This window comes from Eulemur rufifrons, chromosome 15 (genome assembly GCF_041146395.1).
Source record: "Eulemur rufifrons isolate Redbay chromosome 15, OSU_ERuf_1, whole genome shotgun sequence".
NCBI classification, from domain to species: domain Eukaryota; kingdom Metazoa; phylum Chordata; class Mammalia; order Primates; family Lemuridae; genus Eulemur; species Eulemur rufifrons.
In genome coordinates this window covers 2029287-2044214 of record NC_090997.1, presented here as the reverse complement: position 1 = coordinate 2044214, position 14928 = coordinate 2029287, and positions in this window count along the sequence as shown.

Sequence of the window (14928 nt, the reverse complement as noted above, 5' to 3'; positions counted from 1 at the left end):
TTCACACACACCGTTCCAGCGAATCCTCACGACCACCCATCAGGCGGGCGCCACCCGGCGCGCTGTGCGGGGAGCCGAGGCTTGCACCCGGCCACGCTGGGCACGGGGAGTGGAGCTGGCCTGGCCCTGGGTGCTGACGGCTCAGGGAAGTGGGCCTGCAGCAGCGGAGGGTCTTGGGTAGCTGTGGCCGGTCCCTCGGGGTGGTCTTTGGTTTAAGGTTAGTTGCTGCTTAGAAAAAGAGGAGGAGAGGGGTCAGTAATCCGTGATGTAACAACGGCCCTAATGTTCACAGTGGAGACTGCTGCTCGCGCACTGATTTTTACGTCTTTCTTAGTGGTTAATTGGTGGAAGTGGTGGCCGGAGTAGCGGGAGTCATTTCTCCTATCCTAAAAGAGCATTTGTCCAGGAGTTAGGAGACCCCTTCTGCCACATGCCTTCTCTGCCAGGTCAGCCTAGGCAAGCCATTGAACTCTGCAGACCTCAGTCTTCTCATCTGTAAAATGGGATGAAAGCAGATGTCCAGCCTCCCTCACAGGGTTGTTAGCAAATCTAATTAAGACAATGATGAGGTGCCTCAAAGATGGAAAAAGGCTGACCCATCAGAAGGGACTGGCCCTAGTGCAGCACCTTGTCCCAGGGAGGCAGTCCCCGCAGGACCATAGAAAGATAGTTCTTACTCCCATGGGGGGAGGCTGGCCGGGTACAGTGGCCCTAGTTGGCTTCAGTTGATTGTTAAGGTTGCTGTGATGCTTCCCACGGGGAATTACACTCGAGAGAATGATTCCAAGACCAAGCAGGGAGAGTTGGCTTCTCATTTAAATAATTCATTCCTTAAACAAACTGCGTTCACTCCGTCAGACGTTTTTCCCTTATCCACACACTGTTGGGTGATAACAATAATAGCTTCCTTCATACGTTTACCATGAACTAAATGCATTACAGGGCTATTTCAATTCTAGGGTGTGCTTACCCTTATTATTTCCATTTCACAGGTGAAGCAACTGAGGCTCAGTGAGGTCAGGTGACTTGCCCAAGGTCACACAGCCGTAAGAGGCGGAGCGTGGCTGTGGCACCATTTGGAGCGTGAGCATGGGAGGGCAAGCTGCACAGCGGAGCAGTGAGACTGTCCAGCCCCCACGGCTTAGTCGCCACCCGGAGTCTCCCCTCCAGCAAGTCCGTTTTCTCCCATCTTCATGTCACCTGAAGGCCAGCAGTCTAGTCTTGGTTTTGTCTCTTTCTCTAGACGCTACCTCTGTGTTCCTCGCATTACTTGGCTGGAAGTATGTCCTTTCTCTCTCTTTACTTATTTATTTTATTTTTTGTGAGACAGAGTCTCACTCTGTCACCTGGGCTAGAGTGCTGTGGTGTCATAATAGCTCACAGCAACCTCAAACTCCTGGGCTCAAGGGACCCTCCTGCCTCAGCCTCCCGAGTGGCTGGGACTACAGGAGCACACCACCACACCTGGCTAATTTTTTTCTATTTTTAGTAGACATGGGGTCTCGCTCTTGCTCAGGCTAGTCTCAAACTCCTGACCTCAAGCGACCCTCCCGCCTCGGCCTCCCACAGTGCTAGCGTTCAAGCCTGAGCCACTGCTCCCGGCCACCGTGTCCTCTCTTGACTTCTTCCCATCTCCTTCTAGGCCAGCATCCTCCTTTGCTCTCAGGGAACTGGTGAACACGCCCGGAGACACTCACCTTTACTAAGCCATAATCTCTCCCGGGGAGTGAGCACACACACCAGCCCTCAGGAAGATCTGTCACACGCCAGGTGTTGCCCTGGTCACGGAGGCCTGTGCAGTCTAGAGGTAGGAATAATGGGAGGTTAACAGGAGCGTCTGGTCTCAGGACGTAGCTGTGGGCCACGTCCGCACTCCCAGAGCAATGGGCGTTCCAGCGGCTGTTCTGGCCGCAGGTGAACCGATGCGGGAAGTGGTCCATCCCGCGGTGTGGTACGAGCCAGCGCTGCGGCTGTTGGCCTGTTCTGAGGGAGTGCGCTGGGCTGGCGAGGATTCATTTTTGTTTCCAGATGGTCTCCTGCTAGACAAGTCCCACTGTGGGAAGGTGGTAGAAACAAGGTGTGAAATAATTTCGAGATCGTTCTTCTTGGCCTCGGGATGGGAGTCATGACCGGTGGGGCAGAGGCTGGTTCCTTTAGCACCTCTCCCTCTGTCCCTCTGCCTCCTTCTCCACATCCTGTGCTCAGACCGCCCACTGGCTACCCAGGACCATCATCCCCTTCCCTCACCTCGACAGAACCCACCTCTCTAGCTGGGCACAGTGGCTCAGCTACCTGGGAGGCTGAGACAGGAGGATGGCTTGAGCCCAGGAGTTCCAGGCTGCAGAGCACTGTGATCCTGCCACTGCACTCCAGCCTGGGTGACAGCGAGACCCTGTCTGAAAAAAACCAAAAACCAAAAAGAAACCACACCCCTAAATCCCATTGCTTTTGAGTCTCTCTGTCCACTGTGACATTGTAATATGATGAATTCAGAAGAACTAGCTCTGTTAGTGATTAGGGGTGAAGAAGGCGAGTCCAGAAAGACAAGACCAATCCACTGTGTTAGTGGTCCCTTAATCGTCTGTCCCCAGCCTGCACACTCAGGTGCCCTCCCCTTCCTCCTCCTGGGACACCTTGTCAGTGTCTGAAGGACGTTAAGCCATTTCTGTTTAATGTAAAATTTGTTACTCTGAAGAATTTATTAAACAATTATCACGTAAGCATTAAATGATATTCCTCTATTTACATGCTACTTACATAACTAATACATGTAAACTTATTAATTTAATAATTCAATTTATTCAAACATTAAATATTGGTTTTTAGACTTAAACTCATTTAATTATTTAATTAAAATCTCAAATCTAATCTATAGGAGTCTCTTAAATGTCTTAAACCCCCTAAGAAGCAAACAAATACAAAAATGATTATAATGATTACAAGATTGATCACACTTCCATTAAAAATCAGTTACCAAAGGCTAGTACCTTAGTTTTTGTTTTGTTTTGTTTTGTTTTTTGAGGCAGGGTCTTGCTCTGTCACCTGGGATAGAGTGCCGTGGCATCAGCCTAGCTCACAGCAACCTCAGACTCCTGGGCTCAAACGATCCTCCTGTCTCAGCCTCCTGAGTAGCTGGGGCTACAGGCATGCACCAACACAGTGGCTAATTTTTCCATTTTTAGTAGAGATGAGGTCTCGGCTCCTGTTCAGGCTGGTCTTGAACTCCTGACCTCAAGTGATCCTCCCACCTCGGCCTCCCAGAGTGCTAGGATTACAGGCGTGAGCCACTGCGCCCAGCCACTTTATTCCTTTTTATTTCCAAATTCATTTTTATTCCATCGCATGGATGGATATACCGCATCTTATTTTCCATTCATCAGTTGATGGACATTGTAGGCTCTTTCCGTTGTTTTGGCCGCTATGAGTATAGTGTTATGAAGATTCGTGGAACAAGTTCTTGTGTAGACACATATTTTCATTTTCGGGGCTACAAACCTAGGGGTGGAATTGCTGAGTCATATGGTAACTCCATGCTCAACCTTTTGAGGAGCTGCCAGGCTGCTCTCTGAAGCGGCTGCACCACCTCACATTCCCGCCAGCTGTGTGTGACAGGTCCACTGTTTCCACATCCTCGCTAACACCTGCTATTATCTGTCTTTTTATTACAGCCAGCCTAGTGGGTATGACATGCTTTCTCACTGGGGAATATAACTCTTTCTAGGTGCACATCTTTCACATAGATTTTAGAATTTTGCAACCTATTTTCTCCCCCAAATATACGTTAAAAATCTCTCTTGGCCATTATTACATAATCTGTTTTCTCTCATTATGATATGCTGACTTGATCTGTTAGTATTATTAAGTCTTATGCGTTCCTCATTTGCATTTTACTATAATGAGTAGGGCAATTTAGATATTTCATCGCCTGGGAGATGAGGAATTGGGTAGACTCGGCTAGCTCTCCTTTTCGGGGGTGTCTCTGTCTTGGGACCTACCGCTGGAACTGCCTTCTCCTCGTTATGGCCTCTGACCGCCCTCGAGAGACGGTCTTGCTTCGCCGGCGACCGTGCCTGTGATGCGGCCACTTGGCTTTCTCTCCGTTCCCCGGGCTCTGTCTTCTGCTTCCGCAGACAGCAGTCAGCACCCACCTCCGCTTTATAGACAGACACATGCTTAATAGGGGAGACAAAATGAACAGTTCCCTTTTTATTATTCATAAAATCAATTTTTAAAACTCCACTCTTTTCTATTACTATTACAGCCACCTCTGGTGCCCTTTCGTTAATGTTGTCTTTTGAGTGTCATAAAGATCTCATGGTCTTCGCGGCCTAAATTCACCTCAGTTAACCATAATTATCATTCCTCCTCCCCATCTTCTTTCTTTCACGCTCAACTGTCTCCACTTGAGCAATGGGAGCTCCTTTACGTTGGCTTCTTTGCCCTTTTTACCACTTTCCTCACCATTCCTGAAGGCCTTGCTCTCTGGCAACAAAGGAAATTCAGGCCCTGTCCCGATTCCTCCCTTCCCTGAGACACGGAATCAGCTGTCACACAAGCCTTGCAGTTGAAGGGGTCCTAGTTTCTTTAAGTGGAGAATAGTGTTTGAAACCAAAGGCGAGGCGCTGGGGGTCCGCACGAGAGCTGGTGGCAAAAATGCTACCTCGTCTGCTGGCTGCTTTTACGACAGACACTGACATCAGGTTGGATAACTTAACATGCCATGTTTGTCGTGCCCTACTTTTATCAGAGGATGGGTGTGGTCAACCGTGAAGACTCTCCACGTCACTGCCAGACACGGAGGGAAACAAACCCGGACCAGATTTTACGTGGGATGATGTGAAGGAGGCTAACGAGGGGGGGGGGGTTGGAGGGTGTGAATTAGGCAGCACCCCAGGGGAGGTGGGGGGGGCAGTCCACTGTAGAGATTTTGAAGGCGTCAGTTTGGAATAGAGGAAGTGCTCAGTGATTTTTCCACTTGACATTGTCGCCTAGTTAGGGCGTGTTGAGCCTCAGGCATTTGGGACGTGACCCTGTGTTCTCTCAAATAGCATCTTGAATGTGATCTTATTTGGAAACAGGGTCTTCACAGAGGTAATCAGGTTGAAATGAGGTCATTAGCAGAAGCCTTAATGCAGTAGGACTAGTGTCCCTAAGAAAAGGGGAAATTTGGACTCAGATATACACAGAGGGAAGATGACAAAGACACAAAGATGGCCGGGCACGGTAGCTCACACCTGTGCTGATGACAACACTCTGGGAGGCCAAGGCAGGAGGATCACTTGAGCTCAGGAGTTCGAGACCAGCCTCAGCAAAAGCAAGACCCTGTCTCTACTAAAAACAGAGAGAAATTAGCCAGACAACTAAAAATAGAAAAAAATTAGCCAAGCATGGTGGTGCATGCCTGTGGTCCCAGCTACTCGGGAGGCTGAGGCAAGAGGATCACTTGAGCCCAGGAGTTTGAGGTTGAAGTGAGCTAGGATGACACCATGGCACTCTAGCTTGGGCAATAGAGCAAGACACTGTCTCAGAAAAAAAAAAAAAAAAAAAAAGACACAGGGGTAATACTATCTACAAGCCAAGAACAGACTCTGTCAAGGCGCCCAGAAGGAACCAATCCTGCCAACACCTTGAATCCCAGACTTCTAGCTCCAGGGCGCTGAGAGAACAAATTTCTGTTGTTTAAACTGCCTGGCCAACTGCCACACCCCCTTTGCCCGCCACCCCTTCAGCCTCCGCTGCAGGATCACCTCAGCTGTTCCTGGTCACCTGCAACCAAGTACAAATGACTTTAAGACACTGTTTTGAGAGCAAGGTTACATTATTCCCTCATTTCACTGTTAATTATTCCACACTTATTACATCTGGGCACTGCGGCTGCAGGAGGAGCAAGACACACACGGTCCTTCACCCGGAGCTTGCAGGCCAGCCGGGGAGACAGGTCTGACGGCATTTGTACACAAGGAATATGGAGGAGCCAGCCGCTGCGGTGCATGCCTGTAATCCCAGCTACATGGGAGGCCAAGGCCAGAGGATCTCTTGAGGCTACGGGTTCAAGACCATCCTGGGCAATATAATGAGACCCTGTCTCTACTTAAAATTAAAAAAAAATTAATTAGCTAGGCGTGGTGGCGTGTGCCTATGTAACAGAGAGAATGGCTTGAAAAAGGGCAAAAGTGTTTTCTGTCTCTTTAAAACCTCCAGAAAACCTCTCCCACTTCTTTTGGAAAAGGCAAACCTGCATCCCTGCCTCAGGCCAGTGGTTGGGAGGGGCAGGGAGTGTCCCTTCTTCTTTGTGCTACCAGAGGTGGCTCAGTGGGAACTGTCTGGGCAGAGTCGCAGGGGGGATCGGGGTGGAGATTGTCTTCTGGGAGACGGGACTGGATCACAATAGCCTGAAACTGAAAACTGAAACTGAACCCCCCCTTAGAAAGCTCTATATTTCTACTTAAGATTAGGGACGACATTTTAGACAGGAGTCTCCCTTCCTCCTTATTTGCTGGTGAATTAATAAACTCCTCTTTCCTTCTCCTCCAACCACTTGTCTTTGTTCTGATGCTTGAGCCCTGGAGCTGGAGGCTGCAGTGAGCTGTGATGATGCCACAGCACTCCAGCCTGGGCAACAAAGCGACACCCTGTCTTTAAAAAAAACCACATTAAGCGAGGTGGCACTGTGTGTGTGTGTGTCTGTGTGTGTGAGAGAGAGAGAGAGAGGGGCTTAGGCTGTGGTGTGGCCAGGGCACTTCCAGGCCAGATGGCAGAGCCCCGGGCACCTGCAGGACGGAAGGGAAGCCAAGGGCTGCAGAGAGGGCCGAGGGCCGGGGGAGGTTTACGTGCCAACACTGCCCAGCCTTCTAGGCCCTCGAGGGATTTGGGGCTTTACTCTATCTGGGAGCCACGGGAATTCAAAGTTTTAAGCAGGAGAGAAGCAGGATCATATTTATTTGCCTTTTAAAATGATTTCTCTGGGTGCTGAAGAGCCTGGAGGAGGGTAAGTGTGGCTGAGGAAGATAGAGTTGATGGTCTGGGGAGCTTCAGAAAGGCAAGAAAAGGGCGGTTAAGTGCACGGAGGGCAAGTGGAGGCGCTTGTGTTTGCTGGGCTGACTCCCGCCAGGCAAGTCACGGGAGAGGAAGTGACTCCTTGGGTGGTTCTGCAGGGCCTGGCACAGCCCGAGCTTCCTGCGTGAGGGAGGTGCTTTTGTTTAATTGTTAAATTTGTTTCCTGTTTATGCCCTTCTTTCTCACATGGAGATCGTCACGGCCTCCTGCCTGAGTGCTGACAGCAACGTCCTAATTGGCCTCCCACCGGCTCTGCCTCATCCAGCCCCAGCTCCTCCAACCGCTCCCCTGCTGGGTCCTGGCTGGCTGCAGAGCCTGGTGCGTGGGGGAAGGCCATTGTCATGCAGCTGATGGCCTTTGGGAGCTCTCGCTCCCTCTACTCCTCACCCTCACCCTTGGCCCACTCTCTGCCAGGCAGACACCACGGGTGGACCTCAGCGAATGTTTGCAAAACCAATGAATCAATGCGTGGATGCACCAGGCCACTGCCAACCAACCCACCCTGTGCCAGGCCCTGAGCCCTTGGCCACTCTGCACCTCGCTCCGGTGATTCACCCACCTCCTCCTTCTCTGCCTAGTAAATGCTCCATGTGGCCAGGTGCAGTGGCTCGTGCCTTTAATCCTAGAGCTTTGGGAGGCCGAGGTGGATGGCTTGCTTGAAGCGAGTAGTTCGGAACCAGCCTGGGCAACATAGCATGACCCCATCTCTACAAAATAGTAAAATAAAAATAAAAAAATTAGCCGGGTGTGGTGGTGCACGCCTGTAGTCCCAGCTACTCAGAAAGCCAAGGCGGGAGGATCCCTTGAGCCCAGGAGTTTGGGGTTGCAGTGAGCTATGACTGCACCACTATGGCATTCCAGCCTGGGCGAGAACTTTCTCTAAAAATAAAAATTAAAAAATGCCCCATTCTAGTTCCAGAAGATTTTAACAAAACCTGGGGAATCCTAGGAGAGTACAGTAGAGGGAACAGAGGGAGGAAACAAGTGAAAGTGTGTTTGGTTCAGGGGAAAGACTAAAGATATCGATGAATCTTTGATGTTAAATAAAAATATAACTTTATGATTACATTATTTCAGGACATGGAAAATAAAAAAAATATGTAACTTTAAGTAGCTTAGCTAAAAATTTAAAAGTAATCACTAATTAGACTAGAAATAAAAGTCCATGTTTTAAATTACTGGAAGGTCTGAAACAACAACATAGAAAGCAACACTTTCAGTGAAAATCAGGAAAGAAAAAATAATAATAAAGTAATATAGATGTACAAGCTGATCTCTTTTTAAAAAAGTAGGCCAGGCATAGTGGCTCACGCCTATAATCCCAGCACTTTGGGAGGCAGGCAGGAAGACTGCTTGAGGCCAGGCCTTCATGACCAGTCTGGGCAACAGAGCAAGACACCATCTCTATAAAAGATAAAACAATTAGCCAGGCATAGTGGCTCAAACCTGTAGTCCCAGCTACTCAGGAGGCTGAGGCAGGAGGATTGCTTGAGCCCAGGAGTTCGAGGCTGCAGTGAGCTATGATCGTTCCACTGCACTCTAGCCTAGGTGATGGAGCAAGACCCTGTCTCTAAAGAAAAAAATGTATACCTATGCAGAAAATCTGTCAAGATGTTATTCAGTGGTTACTACTTGGTGGTAGAAGCTTTTCAGGACTTTTCAATGTTTTATTTGTACTTTTACAAGGAACGTATACAGTACCAGGTTTAGGATAAAAGCAAAACTAATAAAAAAAAGCCCATTCATCTACAAATGACTCATTGTTCAAATCTTTACTGACCCCTTACTGAACTCCCATGCCCTTGATGCCTTTCTCATGACATTGAATAATTATGGTTGTAACTACTGTAACACATGGGCACTAAGTTCCCTAAGCCTCAGTTTCCTTATCTGTAAAGTGGGGATAGTCAGAGTTCCCATGTGATAGGATTGTTGAGATGACTCAGCCAAACGTTTCCATGTTAAATGATTAACATAGTGTCTGGCAGGATAAGAACTCAGTAAGCTTTTACTTCTGTAAGCTTTTACTTCTGCTCCTCTTATTACAATTTGCATTAATTCCAAACAACTCTCCAACACTGGCATTATCACCTTTATAAATGGTTAAAATATGGCTCAGAGAGGTTAAGTAACTTGCCCAAAGTCACACAGCTAGTAAAGGTTTCCCAGGAAGTTAGATGGAAGTTAATCAGCCACAAATGCAAGTTGTGGGGAATCTGCACACAGGGGATGAGAGGTGCCATCTGGGAAAGGAATTGCAAATGGTGCTAAGGAAATTGGGGAGTCAGTCAGTCCAGTCAAAGGGTAACACTGGGGAAGCATACATGGATGGAGACCGCAACAGAAGAAGCAAAAATTGAATCCATGTTACTAGGTTCCATCTGAAGAAAGAATGCGGCTGCAGAAGAGGCTGGGCATTATGGAATCTAGGAAGGGGGGGCCCAAGGACAAGAGTCGTGTGCTGTTTAGTCATTGTTCCCCCGCAGGGAGACAGGCATGAGCATTCTGTTGTAAGCTTTTAGTCAGCAGCCCCAGATGGTCGCGACATCAACTGTTATAACAACACTGAGCTCACAGCAATGCTCTACATATCAGAAGACGGATGGAGAGAAGGACTTCTTATGCCAGTCTGCTGGAAGAATATGTGCACCACTATTTCATGATTACACTAGAGTCCACGGCATGGGATTGCATTGTTCCGACAGATTCTGCCTGAACATGGTGCCAGAAGCTGTCCCAGGGACACTGGAAGGAATGAATGAATCCAGTGAAACTTGTATTTATGGTAATGATGTGGCTGAGATGCTGCTCACCTTATGGCACCCCTTCCAGCCCATGGGGACCAGAGGAGCACTGCCTCCTGATCTCAGGAAGAGGAATAGTGCGCTGCTTCTGAGACTCTCGTCTTTCTACTTTAGATGCTGGGAGCCATGTAATGATTGTGTTTCCTTCTTTGAACTGGCTGCTACAGAACTCAGTTCCAAATTTGCGACCCCCTCCCAGCGTGTTCATACTAATGTCAGTGGTTTTATCTGATTTTTCTAACCCTTCATTTGCCCCAGTTGTAATTTTCAGTCTATTGTATTATATCGTGTTTAGGCTATTTTAGATTTTGTTTAAAACAAGACTGGTATAAATAAATACAACGTTTTATTCCAGTACTGGTTTTACTAAGACCTGGATGAAATACTCCCAAAGTAGCTACCTCTCCTGACTTTGAGTTCTTGGTCACCAAGCAACATTTTGATTGGCAGTCGGCCTTTCCATCCAGGCATCTTGCTTCCAGAAGGCAGGCACCCTGGGTAACGGACAAGAGTCCAGGCAGTCCCCGGGTTACAGACCACCCGACTTAGGGGGTTCTGTACTTAAGAACAGGCTCCTAAGGCTCCCCATAAGGATAATTTATAATTAAATAATTAAATCAATAATTCGGGAACTGGTTTCTTCCGTGCATGTAAACAAATCCGCGTGGCTAAGCAGTTCGTTGGCGTGGCATCTTTGCGCAGTGGCTAGTCTCGTAGGTAGACAGAGAAGCAGCTGATAGAAACACAAGAACAGGAAGAATCAGAAGATCCAGAGCCAAGAAAATGTACAGCAAAAGAATGAGCTGAAGCCTCTGCCTCCATGAAGCAGGATCTGCTAAGCCTGAGGAGCAAGATCCTAACACTGCGCAGTTTACAAAGGTTTACTGTGCAGTTAGCGAGAACATCAGCTGCTGCAAGGCCATTGACGATGAAAAAAGAAAAAGGCTGCGCCAACAACCCTAGACACCTTTTTAAGAAACCGACTCCAGTGGTGAGCTCCCCACTCCCGCAACAGAACCAAACCCTGATTTCCAGCTCCCGCTCCGGCCTCTCCAGCGCCACCTCCGCCATCTTCCCGCTAATGTCAGCTGCTTCCTGCTCACAAACGCCCTTCCAGGGAGCAAGACGCTGATGCAACGGTGAGTGTCATTCTCTTTTGAAATTTCTCCCAGCTCCTATCTAAAGTCTCTGTATGAGTTTGTTTTTATGTTCTGTTTGAATTAAAAGAAGGAGCACAATAGTTTCTGTGACTTATGATTATATTACAGTACAGGGGTATTATTATTATCACAGTATTACACTGTGTTATTACCACATATGAGCCATTATGGAATGATCATTATCATCACTGGATATGTGCTGTTCACCAGGGATCCGGGTTACATACAAATCCCACCTAAAGATGTTCTCAGGAACACACTCCTCCACAACCCGGGGAACTTCCGTATTTCGCCTCAGGAGCGAAATGGCTCCTACCCGGGAGATCCAGCAATATAACCTTGTGTCTGTCCCAGTTTCTTTCCTGCCAGTGGGGATTGTTCCAGAGCTCAGAAGGGAGCTCTCTGGATACCCAGTCGGGCCAACTCCCTGGACTCATTTTATGGGGGCAAACCCATTGGCCATGAACAGCCAATGATGCTTTCCAGGGGAAGTCGAGGGAAAGGAACCAGCTCCAAGGAACCGGGCCTCAGGGCACTCGGCAGTTTACTGTAGAAACACATTTAATCTGGCAGCAGTAGCTGTTGACCCGGGGCAGGCGAGAGGAGCTCCTTAAGCATTAGTGTCTTCCCTCGTTGGTACAATGGGATAATGGTATCACCTCCCTCTTTGTGTGGGTTCAACGAGGTGATTCATGTAAATCATTTAGCACAGCTACTGCAACGATGGCCATCCCTATTACTGCCAAGACTATAAGCATTAATTACCCTCACTGCAGCTGTGAGGTGGGTAGGTTAGTCACCTTTGAAAGAGGGGACGTGGCAGCCGGCGCGGCCGCCACCCCGCGTCCCCCCGCGTCCCCCGCTAGAGGGCGGCGAGGCCGGCGCCGCGCGGGCCCCAAGCGCCGGACTCGCGTGGGGGCTGGAAGGCGGACGGTAGCGCACGTCACGCGCTGGCCGGGTCCCGCGAGCCCCGGCGTTCTAGCACCTGCTTCGCCCGCTCCCTCTGCGCCTGAAGTCACTGCGCAGCGCCAGGTCTCTGTGGTCACAGCTCCTGTCCCTACGACTCTGCCCACAATGACACCTAAATCCGCCCCCTACATCCCTGTCCCCCATGAAAATCCCAGCTTCTCTGCACGCTGAGATTGAGGGACTGGATCTCCTCCACCTGCGAGTTCTTCCAGCTGAGTAAATAAGAGAGAGCGCAAACCGAACCCCCGGTCAGGTTCAGATCTCTCCTCTAGGCAGAAGGACAGCAAATACCGTTCACCTTTCACGTCTGCGGCGCATCAGACCCGCGATCTCATCCGCCTTCCGTGACAGTCCTGGCGACGGACCGTCAGTCCTGTCAAGGGAAGCCCTGCCTGGAGACCCACTCGTGGGGCGCCGGAGCCCAGTGGACGTGTGGGGGCTCGGGCAAGGGGTGCCCTTCGCAGGACAGGAGCGGCGACACTGAGAACTGTAAAATTACCCTGGGGGACAGGGGTGGAGCTCAGACTGGCACAAAGCGCGCCTGCGGGCTTGCCTGCTCCCGGGTCAGACCCCCGAGTCCCCAGCTGCCTCCCAAACTTCCCCAAAGGAGCTCCAGTCTCCAAAGCCAAGGAGCAGCTACAGCAGCAGCTACAGCTTCTACTTCTTCCCAGACGAGGCATTGGGGACTGGGCCTGGGACAGCCGTCCGAGGAGCTGGGCGGGGGCTGCACCGCTGGGTGTCGCGCTCTCCGCTCAGCGCCGCCTCCGTCTTTTGTCCCGCGGTTCCCGCCTTGTGTGTATCACTCCCTCCCCCAGACCTTTGCCACTTCCTTATCTTTTCTCTCCTTGTTCTCCCTTTCTTTCTTTCCACTCTCGGCACTTGGAGTGCTTGGGCTGATGTCCGCCCAGGGGCGCGGGGACTTCATCTTCTCCGTGGCAGCTTCTCGGAGGCGGTGGGGCCGGCAGGCGAGGAGACGTGGGCCCGCTCAGGCTTGCAGCCAACACCCAGCCTTGGGGACACATGCGTCAGGTTGGACTGCTCTTTGCACCTGAAGAACCTCATATTTCACCAGAAGGGCTCACAACTTTTGAACAGGGACCAATTTTGACTTCAAATATAAAATACTTTCTTCCTATCCCTAGGGTCTTTATTCATTTGTATTATTTTAGATTGCTTAGAGTATTTTATTATTTTGTCAGTTTACTATTTCCTTTCACTAGTTTCAGTATTTCCTTGTCCTTTTAGCTTTTGTGCTTTGCTTCTTTATTTTTATGCCATTAAGTTTATACCATATATATAAAATATGATTTTCTCTTCTCCACTTTTTTTTGTTGTTGTTGTTGAGACAGAGTCTCGATCTGTTGCCTGGGCTAGAGTGCCGCGGCATCAGCCTAGCTCACAGCAACCTCAAACTCCTGGGCTCAAGTGATCCTCCTGCCTCAGCCTCCCGAGTAGCCGGGACTGCAGGCATGCGCCACCATGCCCGGCTAATTTTTTCTATATATTTTTAGTTGTCTGGTTAATTTCTTTCTATTTTTTAGTAGAGATGGAGTCTCGCTCTTGCTCAGCCTGGTATCAAACTCCTGACCTCGAGCGATCCTCCCACCTCGGCCTCCCAGAGTGCTAGGATTACAGGCCTGAGCCACTGCGCCTGGCCTCTTCTCCACTTTTTAAACTCTTTTAGAAAGCCAATTTTGTTCAAATTTCTTTTACAGTGGTAAAATATATATAACATAAAATTTGCCATTTTAATAATTTTCAATGCATTATTCCGTGGCATTAATTACATTTCATAGTGTTGTGCAATCATCACCACTATGTATTTCCAAAATATTCCATCACTCCAAACAGAAACTCTGTACTCATTAAGCAGTAACTCTCCCCTGGCAACCGCTCATCTACTTCTGTCTCTATGGCGTCCCTAGTTTATTTTATTTTATTTTATTTTTATTTATTTTAGAGACAGTGTCTCACTGCAGTGCAATGGTACAATCATAGCTCACTGCAGCCTCAAACTCCTTGGTTCAAGCAATCCTCCTGTCTCAGCCTCCCGAGTAGCTGGATGTCCTTATTTTAAATAGTTAACATAAATAAAATCATACAATATTTGTTTTTTTGTGTCTGGCTTATTTCATTTAGTATATTTTTTTCCCAAGATCCATTTATGTCATAGCATGTATCAGAACACAATTTCTTTTTATGGCTGAGTAATAGTCCTTTATACCTTTTCCGTGTGTGTGTGTGTGTGTGTGTGTGTGTGTATGGTTTATTGTTATTGTTGGTTTTGTTTTTGCAGAGACGACGGAGTCTCGATTTTTTGCCCAGGCTGGTCTCGAACTCTTGGCCTCAAGTGATCCTCCTACCTCAGCCTCCCAAAGTGCTGGGATTACAGGTGTGAGCCACCATGCCTAAGAAAATATCCCTAACTCATCTTTGAGGCAATGTCGAACCTTCCTGTTAGATTCCTTGTAGAAGACAAAAATAGAGCATAACTGGGCTTTCCAATACTTACATCTGCCTGTCTTCGTCTTATCTGTTTCCAGCCTGGTTTCACCCCCTCCCTATCATAAGGGAGATCTCAGGGTGTGGCTGATCTCAGCTGCCTTCCTTATAGTAAGAGCAAGAGCAGCCAGCTGGGCCTGGGCGGATACTCAAGAGGGGTTTAAGAATGGAGTCTGCTGAATTTCTACTGAGCCGCATCTGACGATGAAGCCTGGAGCACCTACTCCGCAGTCCAGGCTGCGGTCTGTCTTACTTCCTGAATGTGGTCTTGGGGAGTGCTCAGAGGGGCCGAAGGGAAAATGTGTAGTAGGGACTGACATTCGTTCTCCCCTTCTCTAACAGTAGTAGAATCCCTCATTCCTAGCTGAGCATATGGCCCTCTAAATTATCACACATTTTCTGGCCTTTACTGCAGCCCAGTACTGAACACTTTCTAG